The following is a 12,679-nucleotide window of genomic DNA, read 5'->3' on the forward strand; positions in this document are numbered from 1 at the left end:
TTTCCATAGGTTATTGGGGTACAGGTGGTGTTTGCTTACATGAGCAAGTTCTTTACTGGTGATTTGTGAGATTTTGGTGCACCCATCACCCTATTTGTAGTCTTTTATCCCTCTTCCCCATCCCACCCTTCCCCCCAAGTCCCCAAATTCTATTGTATTATTCTTATGCCTTTGGGTCCTCATATCTTAGTTCCCACATATCAGTGAAAACATACGGTGTTTGGTTTTCCATTCCTGAGTTACTTCACTTAGACTAATAGTTTCCAAGCTCATCTAGGTCACTGAAAATGCTGTTAATTCATTCATTTTTATGGCTGAGTAGTATTCCATTGTGTATATATACACCACAGTTTCTTTATCCACTCAATTGATGGGCATTTGGGTTGGTTCCATGATTTCGCAATTGCGAATTGTGCTGCTATAAACATGCATGTACAAGCATCTTTTTCATATAATGAATCCTTTTCCTCTGGGTAGATATCCGGTAGTGGGACTGCTGGATCAAATGGTAGTTCTACTTTTAGTTCTTTAAGGAATCTCCACACTGTTTTCCATAGTGGCTGTACTAGTTTACATTCCCACCAGCAGTGTAGAAGTGTTGTCTGATCACCGCATCCACACCAGCATCTACTGTTTTTTTATTTTTTTGATTATGGCCATTCTTGTAGGAGTAAGGTGGTATTGCATTGTGGTTTTAATTTGCATTTCCCTGATCATTAGTGATATTGAGCATTTTTTCATATGTTTGTTGGCCATTTATATATCTTCTTTTGAGAATTTTCTATTCATGTCCTTAGCCCACTTTTTCATGGGATTGTTTATTTTTTTCTTGCTGATTTGAATGAGTTCATTGTAGATTCTGGATATCAGTCCTTTGTCAGATGTATAGATTAAGATTTTCTCCCACTCTGTGGGTTGTCTGTTTACTCTGCTGGCTGTTCCTTTTCATACAAAAGCTCCTTAGTTTAATTAGGTCTCAGCTATTTTTCTTTGTTTTTATTGCATTTGCTTTTGGGTTCTTGCTCATCAAGTCCTTGCTTAAACCAATGTCTAGAAGGGTTTTTCCAATGTTATCTTCTAGAATTTTTATAGTTTCAGGTCTTAGATTTAAGTCCTTAATCCATCTTGAGTTGATTTTTGTATAAGCTGAGAGATGAGGATCCAGTTTCATTCTCCTACATGTGGCTAGCCAATTATTCCAGCACCATTTGTTGAAAAGGGTGTCCTTTCCTCACTTTATGTTTTTTGTTGTTGGTGGTGGTGGTAGGTTTTTTTTTGTTGTTGTTGTTTGTTTGTTTTGAGATGGAGTCTCACTCTGTCACCCAGGCTGGAGTGCAGTGGCACGATCTCAGCTCACTGCAAGCTCTGCCTCCCGGGTTCGCGCCATTCTCCTACCTCAGCCTCCCGAGTAGCTGGGACTACAGGCGCCCGCCACCACTCCTGGATAATTTTTTGTATATTTAGTACAGACAGGGTTTCACCGTGTTAGCCAGGATGCTCTCGATCTCCTGACCTCATGATCCACCCACCTCGGCCTCCCAAAGTTGTGGAATTACAGGCGTGAGCCACCATGCTTGGCCTCCTCACTTTATGTTTTTGTTTGCTTGTCAAAGATCAGTTGGCTGTAGGTATTTGGGTTTATTTCCGGGTTCTCTATTCTGTTCCATTGATCTGTGTGCCTATTTTTATACCAGTGGCATGCTGTTTGGGTGATTATGGCCTTATAGTATAGTTTGAAATCAGGTAGTGTGATGCCTCCAGATTTGTTCTTTTTGTTTAGTCTTGCTTTGGCTATGCAGGTTCTTTTTTTGGTTCCATATGAATTTTAGAGTTGTTTTTTCTAATTCTATGAAGAATGATGGTGGTATTTTGATGGGGATTGTGTTGAATTTGTAGACTGCTTTTGGCAGTATGGTCATTTTCACAATATTGATTATACCCATCCATGAGCATGGGATGTGTTTCTATTTGTTTGTGACATCTATGATTTCTTTCAGCAGTGTTTTGTACTTTTCCTTGTAGAGGTCTTTTGCCTCCTTGATTAGGTATATTCCTAAGTATTTTAATTTTTTTTGCAGCTATTATAAAGGGTGTTGAGTTCTTGATTTGATTCTTTGTTTGGTCGCTGTTGGTGTATAGAAGAGCTACTGATTTGTGTACATTAATCTTCAATCCAGAAACTTTGTTGAATTCTTTTATCAGTTCTAGGAGCTTTCTAAAGGAGTCTTTAGGGTTTCCAAGGTAAATGATCATAGCATCAACAAACAGTGACAGTTTGACTTCCTCTTTACTAATTTGGATGCCCTTTATTTCTTTCTTGTCTGATTGCTCTGGCCAGGACTTCCAGTACTACGTTGAAGAGGAGTGGTGAGAGTGGGCATGCTTGTCTTGTTCCAGTTCCCAGAGGGAATGCTTTCAACTTTTCCCCATTCAGTATTATGTTGGCTGTGGGTTTGTCATAGATAGCTTTTATTACATTTAGGTATGTCCCTTGTATGTCAATTTTGCTGAAAGTTTTAATCATAAAGGGTTGTTTGGATTTTGTCGAATGCTTCTTCTCTATCTATTGAGATGATCACATGATTTTTGTTTTTAATTCTGTTTACGTGGTATATCACATTTCTTGACTTGCATATGTTAAACCATCCCTGCCCTGCATCCCTGGTATAAAACCCACTTGGTCATGGTGGATTACCTTTTTGATATGTTGCTGGATTCAGTTAGCTAGTATTTTGTTAAGGATTCTAGCATCTATGTTCATCAGGGATATCGGTCTGTAGTTTTCTTTTTTGGTTGTGTCCTTTCTTGGTTTTGGAATTAGGGTGATGCTGGCTGCATAGAATGAATTAGGGAGGGTTCCTTCTTTCCCTAGCTTGTGGAATAGTGTCAAAAGGATTGGTACCAATTCCTCTTTCAATGTCTGGTAGAATTCTACTGAAAATCCATCTGTTCCCGGGCTTCTTTTGGTTGGTAATTTTTAAATTACCATTTCAGTCTTGCTGCTTGTTATTGGTCTGTTCAGGGTATCTAATCCTTCCTGATTTAAGCTAGGAGGGTTGTATTTTTCCAGAAATTCATCCACCTCTTCTAGGTTTTCTTATTCTTTTTATTTTCTTTTTCTTTTTTTTTTTTTGAGATGGAGTCTCACTCTGTCAACTAGACTGGAGTGCAGTGGCACAATCTCAGCTCACTGCAACTTCCACCTCCTGGGTTCAAGCGATTCTCCTGCCTCAGCCGCCTGCGTAGCTGGGACTACAGGCGTGTGCCACCACCCCTGGCTAACTTTTATATTTTTAGTAGAGATGGGGTTTCACCATATTAGCCAGGCTGGTCTTGAACTCCTGACCTCGTGATCCACCCACCTCAGCCTCCCAAAGTGCTGGGATTATTGGTATGAGCCACTGCATCCAGCCTCTTCTAGGTTTTCTAGTTTATGTGCATAAAGGTGTTCATAGTAGCCTTGAATGATCTTTTGTATTTAAGTGGTGTCAGCTGTAATATCTCCCATTTCATTTCTTATTGAGGTTATTTGGATTTTCTCTCCTCTTTTCTTGGTTAATCTTGCTAATGGTCTATCAATGTTATTTATCTTTTCAAAGAACCAGATTTTTGTTTCATTTTTTTGTTTGTTTGCATTTTGTTTGTTTCAATTTCATTAGGTTCTGCTCTGATCTTGGTTATTTCCTTTCTTCTGCTGGGTTTGGGTTTGGTTTGTTCTTGTTTTTCTAGTTCCTTGAGGTATGACCTTAGAATGTCAGTTTGTGTTCTTTCAGTCTTTTTAATATAAGTGTTTAGGGCTATGAAGTTTCCTCTTAGCACCGCCTTTGCTGTATCCCAGGGGGGTTTGACAGGTTGTGTCATTATTGTCGTTCAGTTCAAAGACTTTTTAAAATTTCCCTCATGATTTCGTTTTTGACCCAATGCTCATTCAGGAGCAGCTTATTTAATTTCCATGTATTTGCGTGGTTTTGAAGGTTCATTTTGAAATTGGTTTCCAGTTTTATTCCACTGTGGTCTGAGAGAATGCTTGATATAATTTCAATTTTCTTAAATTTATTGAGGCTCATTTTGTGGCCTATCATATGGTGTATCTTGGAGAACATTCCATGTGCTGTTGAATAGAATGTGTGTTCTGTGGTTGTTGGATGAAATGTTCTCTATATATCTGTGAAGTCCGTTTGTTCCAAGGTATAGTTTAAATCCATTGTTTCTTTGTTGACTTTCTGTCTTGATGATCTGTCTAGTGCTGTGGGTGGAGTATTGAAGTCCCCCACTATTATCGTGCTGCCGTCTACCTCATTTCTTATGTCTAGCAGTAACTGTTTTATAAATTTGGGAGCTCCAGTGTTAGGTGCATATATTTTTAGGATTGTGATATTTTCCTGTTGGACAAGGCCTTTTACCATTATATAATGTCCCTCTTTGTCTTTTTTAACTGCTGTTGCTTTAAAGTTTGTTTTGTCTTATATAAGAATAGCTATCCCTGCTCACTTTTGGTGTCCATTTGCATGAAATGCCTTTTTCCACCTCTTTATGTGTGTCCTTATGTGGTAGGCGAGTCTCTTGAAGGCAGCAGATGTTTGGTGAGTTCTTATCCATTCTGCAGTTCTGTATCATTTAAGTGGGGCATTTAGGTAATATCTTGTCATATTACCAGAGTTGGTTTTCTGGTCCCTTCTCATTTGGGTAGGTTCTGTCAGAGGGAAGGTCTAGGGCTAAAGGCTGTCGTTCAGAATTTTTTTTTTTTTTTTTTTTTTTTTTTTTTGAGATGGAGTCTCACTCTGTCTCCCAGGCTGGAGTACAGTGGTGCGATCTCGACTCACTGCAAGCTCTGCCTCCCAGGTTCACACCATTCTCCTGCTTCAGCCTCCCAAGTAGCTGGGACTACATGCGCTCGCCACCACGCCCAGCTAATTTTTTGCATTTTTTAGTAGAGACGAGGTTTCACCATGTTAGCCAAGATGGTCTTGATCTCCTGACCTTGTGATCCACCCACCTCAGCCTCCCAAAGTGCTGGGATTACAGGCGTGAGCCACCGCGCCAGGCCTGTTCAGATTCTTTTGCCCCACGAGGTGTTCCCTTGATGTAGTACTCTCCCCATTTTCCTATGGATGTGGCTTCCTGAGAGCTGAGCTGCAGTGATTGTTATCTCTCTTCTGGGTCTAGCCACCCAGCAAGTCTACCAGGCTTTGGGCTGGTACTGGGGTTGTCTGCACAGAGTCCTGTGATGTGAACCATCTATGGGTCTCTCAGCTGTGGATACCAGCGCCTGTTCCGGTGGAGGTGGAGGGTGCTGGGGAGTGAAATGGACTCTGTGAGAGTTCTTAGCTTTGGTGGTTTAATGCGCTGTTATTGTTCTGGTTGGCCTCCTGCCAGGAGGTGGTGCTTTCCAGAGAGCATCAGCTGTAGTAGTATGGAGAGGAACTGGTTGTGGGTAGGGCCCTAGAACTCCTAAGAGTATGTACCCTTTGTTTTCAGCTACCAGGGTGGGTAGAGAGAAGGACCATCAGGTGGGGGAGGGGCTAGGCATGTCTGAGTTCAGACTCTCCTTGGGCGGGTCTTGCTGCGGCTGCTGTGGGAGATGGGGGTGAGGTTCCCAGATCACTGGAGTTGTTTGCCTGGGAGGATTATGGCTGCCTCTTCTGAGTCATGCAGGTTGTCAGGGAAGTGAGGGAAAGCTGGCAGTCACAGGCCTCACCCAGCTCCCACACAATCTAAAGGGCCGGTCTCATTCCTACTGTGCCCGTGCTAACAGCACCAAGTCTGTTTCTAGGCAGTGGGCAAGCAGGGCTGAGAACTTGCCCCAGGCTACCCACCTCCTGGCTGTGAAAGAAAAAGGCTTTAGTTCTTCCCCTGCCTGTGGAATCTGCATGCTGGATTCATGCCCCCCGCCCGCACCCAAAGTTCTGGCCAGGAGGCTTCTCACCTGCTTCAAATTGTTACGAAGTTCAACTGGAGACTTTCTTCTCCCTGCAGTGTTTTCCCCCGTGCCTCTGGCCACCCTCCCAAAGATCCCTGTGGTGCCAGGCAGGAATGGGCTGCTTGGGGACCCAGCAAGCTCCCAGGGCTATTCCTGCTGCTTCCTCTACCTTTGTATTTTGCGTGACTCTCTAAATTGACTCAGCTTCAGGTAAGGTCAGAAACTTCTCCCGCAAACTAGACCTTCAGTTTCCCCAGTGGGGTATGTGCCTCAGGGGTGGAAGATCTCCCTTTCCCACTTCCACACTTTGGACACACAATATTTGGGGTGTCTCCTGGGTCCTGCAGGAGCCGCCCACTTCCTTCAGGGGGTCTGTGGGTCCTCTCAGGATTCCTGGTTTATTCCTGAAGTTGTTCTGGAGCTAAAATTCACGATGCTAGCCTCTGCATGCTGCTCTGTCCATCCAAGTCAGAGCTGCAATCTAGTTCTGCCTCCCACTTGCCATGATGATCCCTTTATTTTGATTCACTTCCACTTAATGAATAGTAAATATATTTTATCTTCCTTATGATTTTCTTAATAAAATTTTATTTTCTCTAATTACTCTAAGAATATAGTATATAATACATATATGTAAATCGATTGTTATCAGTAAGGCTTCCAGTCAACAGTAGGCTATTAGTAGTTAAATTGGGGGGAGTCCAAAGTTATACATAGATTTGCGGCTTCACAAGGGGTCAGTGCCCTTAAGCCCCATGTTGCTCCAGGGTCAACTGTAGATTAATGGTTGCCTGGGGCTGGGAAAGGGGAGAACAATGAGTTTCTTCTGATGAGTATGGGTTTCCTTTTGGAGATAAAAAAATTCTAAAATTGATTGTGGTGATGGGTGCAAAACTCTGAATATAGTAAAAATGATTAAATTAAACAATTGATTTTTTTAAAATAAGAAAACGCTGAACCCCATCAAAAAATGAGCCAAAGGCCTGGGTGTGGTGGCTCATGCCTATAATCCTAGCACTTTGGGAGGCCAAGGCAGGTGGATCACTGGAGGTCAAGAGTTTGAGAACAGCCTTACCAGCATGGTGAAACCCTGCCTCTACTAAAAAAAAAAAAAAATTACCTGGGCATGGTGGCACATGCCTATAATCCCAGCTACTCGGGAGGCTGAGGCAGGAGAATCACTTGAACCCGGTAGGTGGAGGTTGAAGTGAGCCGAGATCGTGCCATTGCATTCCATCCTGGGCAACAAGAGCAAAACTCCATCTCAAAAAAAAAAAAACACCAAAAAAGTGAACCAAAGATCTTTTTTTTTTTTTTCTGAGATGGAGTCTCACTCTGTCGCCCAGGCTGGAGTGCAGTGGTGCAATCTCGGCTCACTGCAAGCTCCACCTCCAAGGTTCACGCCATTCTCCTGCCTCAGCCTCCCAAGTAGCTGGGACTACAGGAGCCCGCCACCATGCCTGGCTAATTTTTGTATTTTTAGTAGAGATGGGGTTTCACCGTGTTAGCCAGGATGGTCTGGATCTCCTGACCTCGTGATCCGCCCACCTTGGCCTCCCAAAGTGCTGGGATTACAGGCGCGAGCCACCACACCCGGCCATGAACCAAAGATCTTAACAGGCACCTCATCATAGAAGATACACAGATGGCAAATAAGCATATGAAAAGATGCTCAACATCATACCTCATGAGGGAAATGCAAATTTAAACAAGACACCACTGCACACCTATTAGAATGGCCAAAACCCAGAACACTGACAACACCAAATGCCGATGAGGATGTGGAGCAATGGAAAGGCTCACTCTTTGCTAGTGGGAATGCAAAATGTTTCAGCCACTTTGGAAGACAGTTTGGCAGTTTCTTACAAAACGCAACATATTCTTAACATACAGTCCAGCACTCACGCTCCTTGGTATTTACCCAAGTGAGTTAAAAAAATTATGTCCACACAAAACCTGCACACAGGTGTTGATTTATTCACAGTTGCCAAAATTCAGAGGCAACCAAATGTCATTTGGTAGGTGAATGGCTAAATAAACTGGTACATCCAGACAATGGGATATTATTCAGTACTAGAAGGAAATGAGCTAACAAACCAGGAAAAGACATGGAGGAAAGTTAAGTGCATATTACTAAGTGAAAGAAGCCAATCTGAATGGCTATATGCTGTATAATTCCAATTACATGACATTTTGGAAAAGGCAAAACTATGGACACAGTAAAAAATCATTGATCATTGTGGGGGAGAGAGGGATAAGACACAGAACGCGGAGGATTTTTAGGGCAGTGAAACTGCTCTGTATGACACTATGATGGTGGATGTCATCATACATTTTTTTCAAACCCATAGAATGTAAGATACCAAGAGTGAACCCTAATGTAAACTCTGGACTTTGTGTCATAGTGATGTGTCAATGTAGATTCGTCAGTTGTAAGAAATGTACCAATCTGGTGGAAGATGATGGTAGGAAAGGCTCTGCATGTGCAGGGATAGAAGGTATATGGGAACTCTGTATCTATTCCAGTATTTTTTTTTTTTTTTTTGAGATAGGATCTCACTCTGTCACTCAGGCTGAAGTGCAGTGGCTCAGTCACAGCTCATTGTAGCCTCGACCTCCTGGGCTCAAGCGATCCTCCCGCCTCAGCCTCCCAAGTAGCTGGGATTACAGGCAAATGCCAATAGGCCCAGCTAATTTTTTTGATGTTTAGTAGAGACGAGATCTTGCTATGCTGCCTAGGCTAGTCTCAAATTCCTAGGGTCCAGCAATCCACCTGCCCCGGCCTCCTAAAGTGCTAGGTTTACAGGCGCGAGCCACCGTGCCTGGCCTCCACTCATTTTTGCTATGAACCTAAACTGCTCTACAAAATAAAGTCTATTTAAGAAAATTAACTAAATGAAAGAGAAAAGGGAGATGATATAGCCCCTGCCCTAATGGAGTATACTTACTAGTATGTACTGTTCTTGAGAATAAAAAAAAATCCATAAATATTTTTAAAACATTTTTAAAATTTGATTCTAAAACTCATTGTACTGGGCAAGGGCACACAAGACAAGCAGTCTCCTTACAAAACAGTGCCCAATGCACCCTGTTCCTGCCCAGCTGCACCACAGGGGACCCTTACAGTGCAGAGCCCTTCATCTAGTTAACTGAGAGTAGGGAGGGCTTTGAGAGCATCCAGCTACATAAAATAAAAAGGGTCTTTGCACTGGAGGCTCTTAAGAGAAGTCAAGCACAAATCCATTGTTTTATAAATTAAAATACTGGAGCTCAGAGAAATTAACTAAAGGTGGAGAGACTTCAGTGGTAAAATGTGTTTTTGATGCATTATCTCACAAAAACCTTAAGAAGTCAGTGATATTAATGTCCCTGATTTAGAGAGGAAGGAAATGAGAGGCTAAGAAATTTGTTCAAGTTTGCACAGCTATTTAAGTGACAGAATCAACTCTAACTCCAGAGCATATTGTCTGACCTCTATGCTAGAGTTCTCTTTCAGCACTTCTTTTCATAAAATGAATCTACTTGGTGATTATATTACTACTTGATCATTTGTTTTGAATTTTAGTCCTCGGAAAAGTTCATTGTTTTCTTTGGTTTGTTTTCTAGGATTCCTTTTCAGAACAAATCATTCCACTTTATAGTGCTATAACAGTCCTCTCATTAAAGGAACTATAATTTTTTTTCTATCACAGCATTCTAAAGCTTCAATGCCAACAGCCACTCCAACCTCCCCTTTATACATGTCCCAAATGTATAACCTAAAAGGGCTTAGTGAAAATCTGAAGTTTCATTCATTTGTTTATTTATTACTTCATTCAGCAAATGTTTATTGAGCACTTATTGTAAGATAGGCCTTGGGTATACAATGAATATAACAGACATGACCCTCGCAGCCATAGAGCCTGTAGTCTAAGGGAGGAAGATAGACATTAAATAAGCACAATCAGTACTTAGAATTATAAGCTGTATTAAGCGCTATGAGGAAAATAAATGGAAAACCATGAGAGACTACAAGAGAGGACTGGATTTGGATTGGGAGACCAAGAAAGGCCTCTTTGAAAAAATGATGAGCCAAGACCATCAGGATGATAAGTGTCAGAAAGGCGAGGTTTAGGTGGAAAGTTGTAGGGTGGGGCACACGCAGCATTTCAGGAAAATGCATTGCATATGTGAAAGATCCAAGACAAGATGGTGTTTGTTTGGTTAAGAACCGAAAACAACTTAATGTGGCTAGAGTGTAGCAAGCGAGGAGCATGGTAGGAGATGAGGTTGGAGATTTAAACTTAAATCTGATCATGCAGATGCTTGCAGTCCATACAAGGACTTCTCCTTATATGAGAGGAGGGAAATGGGCTTCTCCACTCTCTGGTCCCACCAGAAAGTTTTCAGAACATTTTTCACAAAAATAAATTCTCTTCAGAGGAACCAGGTGGGTATCTGAACTTCCTTTGAAGTAGGCTTTTGCCTTTGCCACAGGACTCTCGGAAGTCTGAGCCTTTTAGTCACTAACCATATAAGGATCCTTATCAAGGCTTAAACTATGTTTCAAAGATCCCTCTGGCCACCATAGTGAGCATAAGAGGGAGGGGCAGGAAAAGAGGGTGGGATGGTGCGTAGCAATTGAGTTGCAGTAGTGCATTTGAGAGGGAATAAGGACTTGGAGATGGAGAAATAGGAAAAGACTTGAGAAATATTTTGAAAGTGGAATCAGTAGTATTTGGTAATGGGCTGGTGGTTATAAGCAAAGGAGAGGGCATTTGAAAAGATGACTCCTAGGTTGGTGGCTTTAGAAAATGAACAGATGGTAGTAACATATATTTAGATAAGGAAGATGGGAGGAGGAAGATCAAGAGTTCAGGTTTGGACAAGTTAAATTTGAGTTGCCTCTGAGATACGTGAGTAGGCAGTTGGCTACACAAGCCTGGAGGTCAGAAAAAAAGGCCTGGACTGGAGATTAAAATGTGGGCGTTAACAGCATTTTGGTGATATTTAAACCCACAGGACTGGGCCGGGCACAGTGGCTCACTCCTGTAATCCCAACACTTTGGGAGGCGGAGATGGGCGGATTACTTGCGGTCAGAAGTTCAAGACCAGCCTAGCCAACACGGAAAAACTCCCTCCCTACTAAAAATAACAAAAATTACCTGGGCATGGTGGCTTGTGCCTGTGATCCCAGCTACTTGTGAGGCTGAGGCAGGAGAATCGCTTGAACCCAGGAGGTGGAGGTTGCAGTGAGCCAAGATCACACCACTGCACTCCAGCCTGGGTGACAGAGCGAGACTCTGTCTCAAAAAATAAAATAACATAAAATGAAATAAAAATAAAGCTACAGGAGTGAATAAGATTACTTGGGGGAAAGCATAGAGAGAAGAAAGAAACAGGCTCCAGAAGGAGTGCCAAGTGGTCTCTAATACATAGAGGCAGAGGAGAGGAGATAGGGTTAGCTGTGAGACTTAGATTGGCCTGGACATAGGAGAAAGAAGAGGACAGCATGGTGACAAAAAGACCAAGGGGAGACTGTTTCAATAACGGTGCAAGCAACTATGCCTAATGCTTCTGAGAGGTCAAGTTGAGGTTGGGAATGTGTCTACTGTATTTGGTATTGTTGCAGTAGTGTGCTGAAACTGACTCCCATCAGTGCAGAGAATCTATGTGGGCTTCTTTTCCCAATGCTGTGTTTAGTGATGACACATTGGTAGCCAAGGTGGGGGTTTTCCCACTACAGAGGTTAGCAACCACTTCTATGGTTTTTTGTTTGTTTGTTTTGTTTTTGGAGAGCTGGTTGTAAACATGTAACAGCGTGCCACTGACAATATGACTCCATTTGTAATAAGCTGAAAAGGGAAATGGCCTTCTCTGCTCTCTGGTCTCATCAGAAAGTTTTCATGAAAATAAATTATCCTTAGAGGAACCAGCTGGGTGTCTGAACTTCCTTTGAAGCAGGCTTCTACCTTTGCCACTGGACTCTCTAAAGTCTTAGCCTTTTAGTCACTAACCTTCACAAATTTGATGCAGACCAACAGGAAAAAAAAAAATCAATGTGGTCATATGAAGAATTCCTTCCAACTCTGAGATGCTGTAATTCTGTGTTGGCTGCAAGAAATTCCAGGAAGCACAAGCAGTAAACCACATTTCATTTACTCCTGGGCTTATTTACTTGGTAAAAATAATCATTAGAAAATTCCAGAATCCAGGGACTAAGAAATGACATTTTCTGCATCTTTTTTATTTTTGGAAAATGTTTGCTATTTCATAAAAAAAAATGTAGATAAAAAATTAACTGTGGCTGGGCACAGTGGCTCATGCCTGTCATCTCAGCACTTTGGGAGGCCAAGGCAGGTGGATCACTTGAGGCCAGGAGTTCCAGACCAGCCTTGCCAACATGGCAAAACACCATCTCTACTGAAAATACAAAAATTAGTTGGGCGTGGTGGTGCACGCCTGTAATCTCAGCTACTCTAGAGGCTGAAGCAGGAGAATTGCTTAAACTCAAGATCACGCCACTGCCCTCAAGCCTGGGCAACAGAGTGAGACTATGTCCCCCCAAAAAATATTAATTGAAATATTAATTGAAACATTAATTGAAATATTAATTGAATATTGATTTAATATTAATTGAATTGTCACTACTTGAAGCCAGAGGCAAGGCAGGCTTCTCCTACTCTAGAAAGGAAAAAGAAGAGGAATATTTAATAATTTAGATGTTCTTAGAATATGGAATTTTTAAGTATGCAAGTTAACACTATGAGGACAACTGCT

The sequence above is a fragment of the Nomascus leucogenys genome, chromosome 5, assembly GCF_006542625.1.
Source record: "Nomascus leucogenys isolate Asia chromosome 5, Asia_NLE_v1, whole genome shotgun sequence".
In the NCBI taxonomy this organism is placed as follows: domain Eukaryota; kingdom Metazoa; phylum Chordata; class Mammalia; order Primates; family Hylobatidae; genus Nomascus; species Nomascus leucogenys.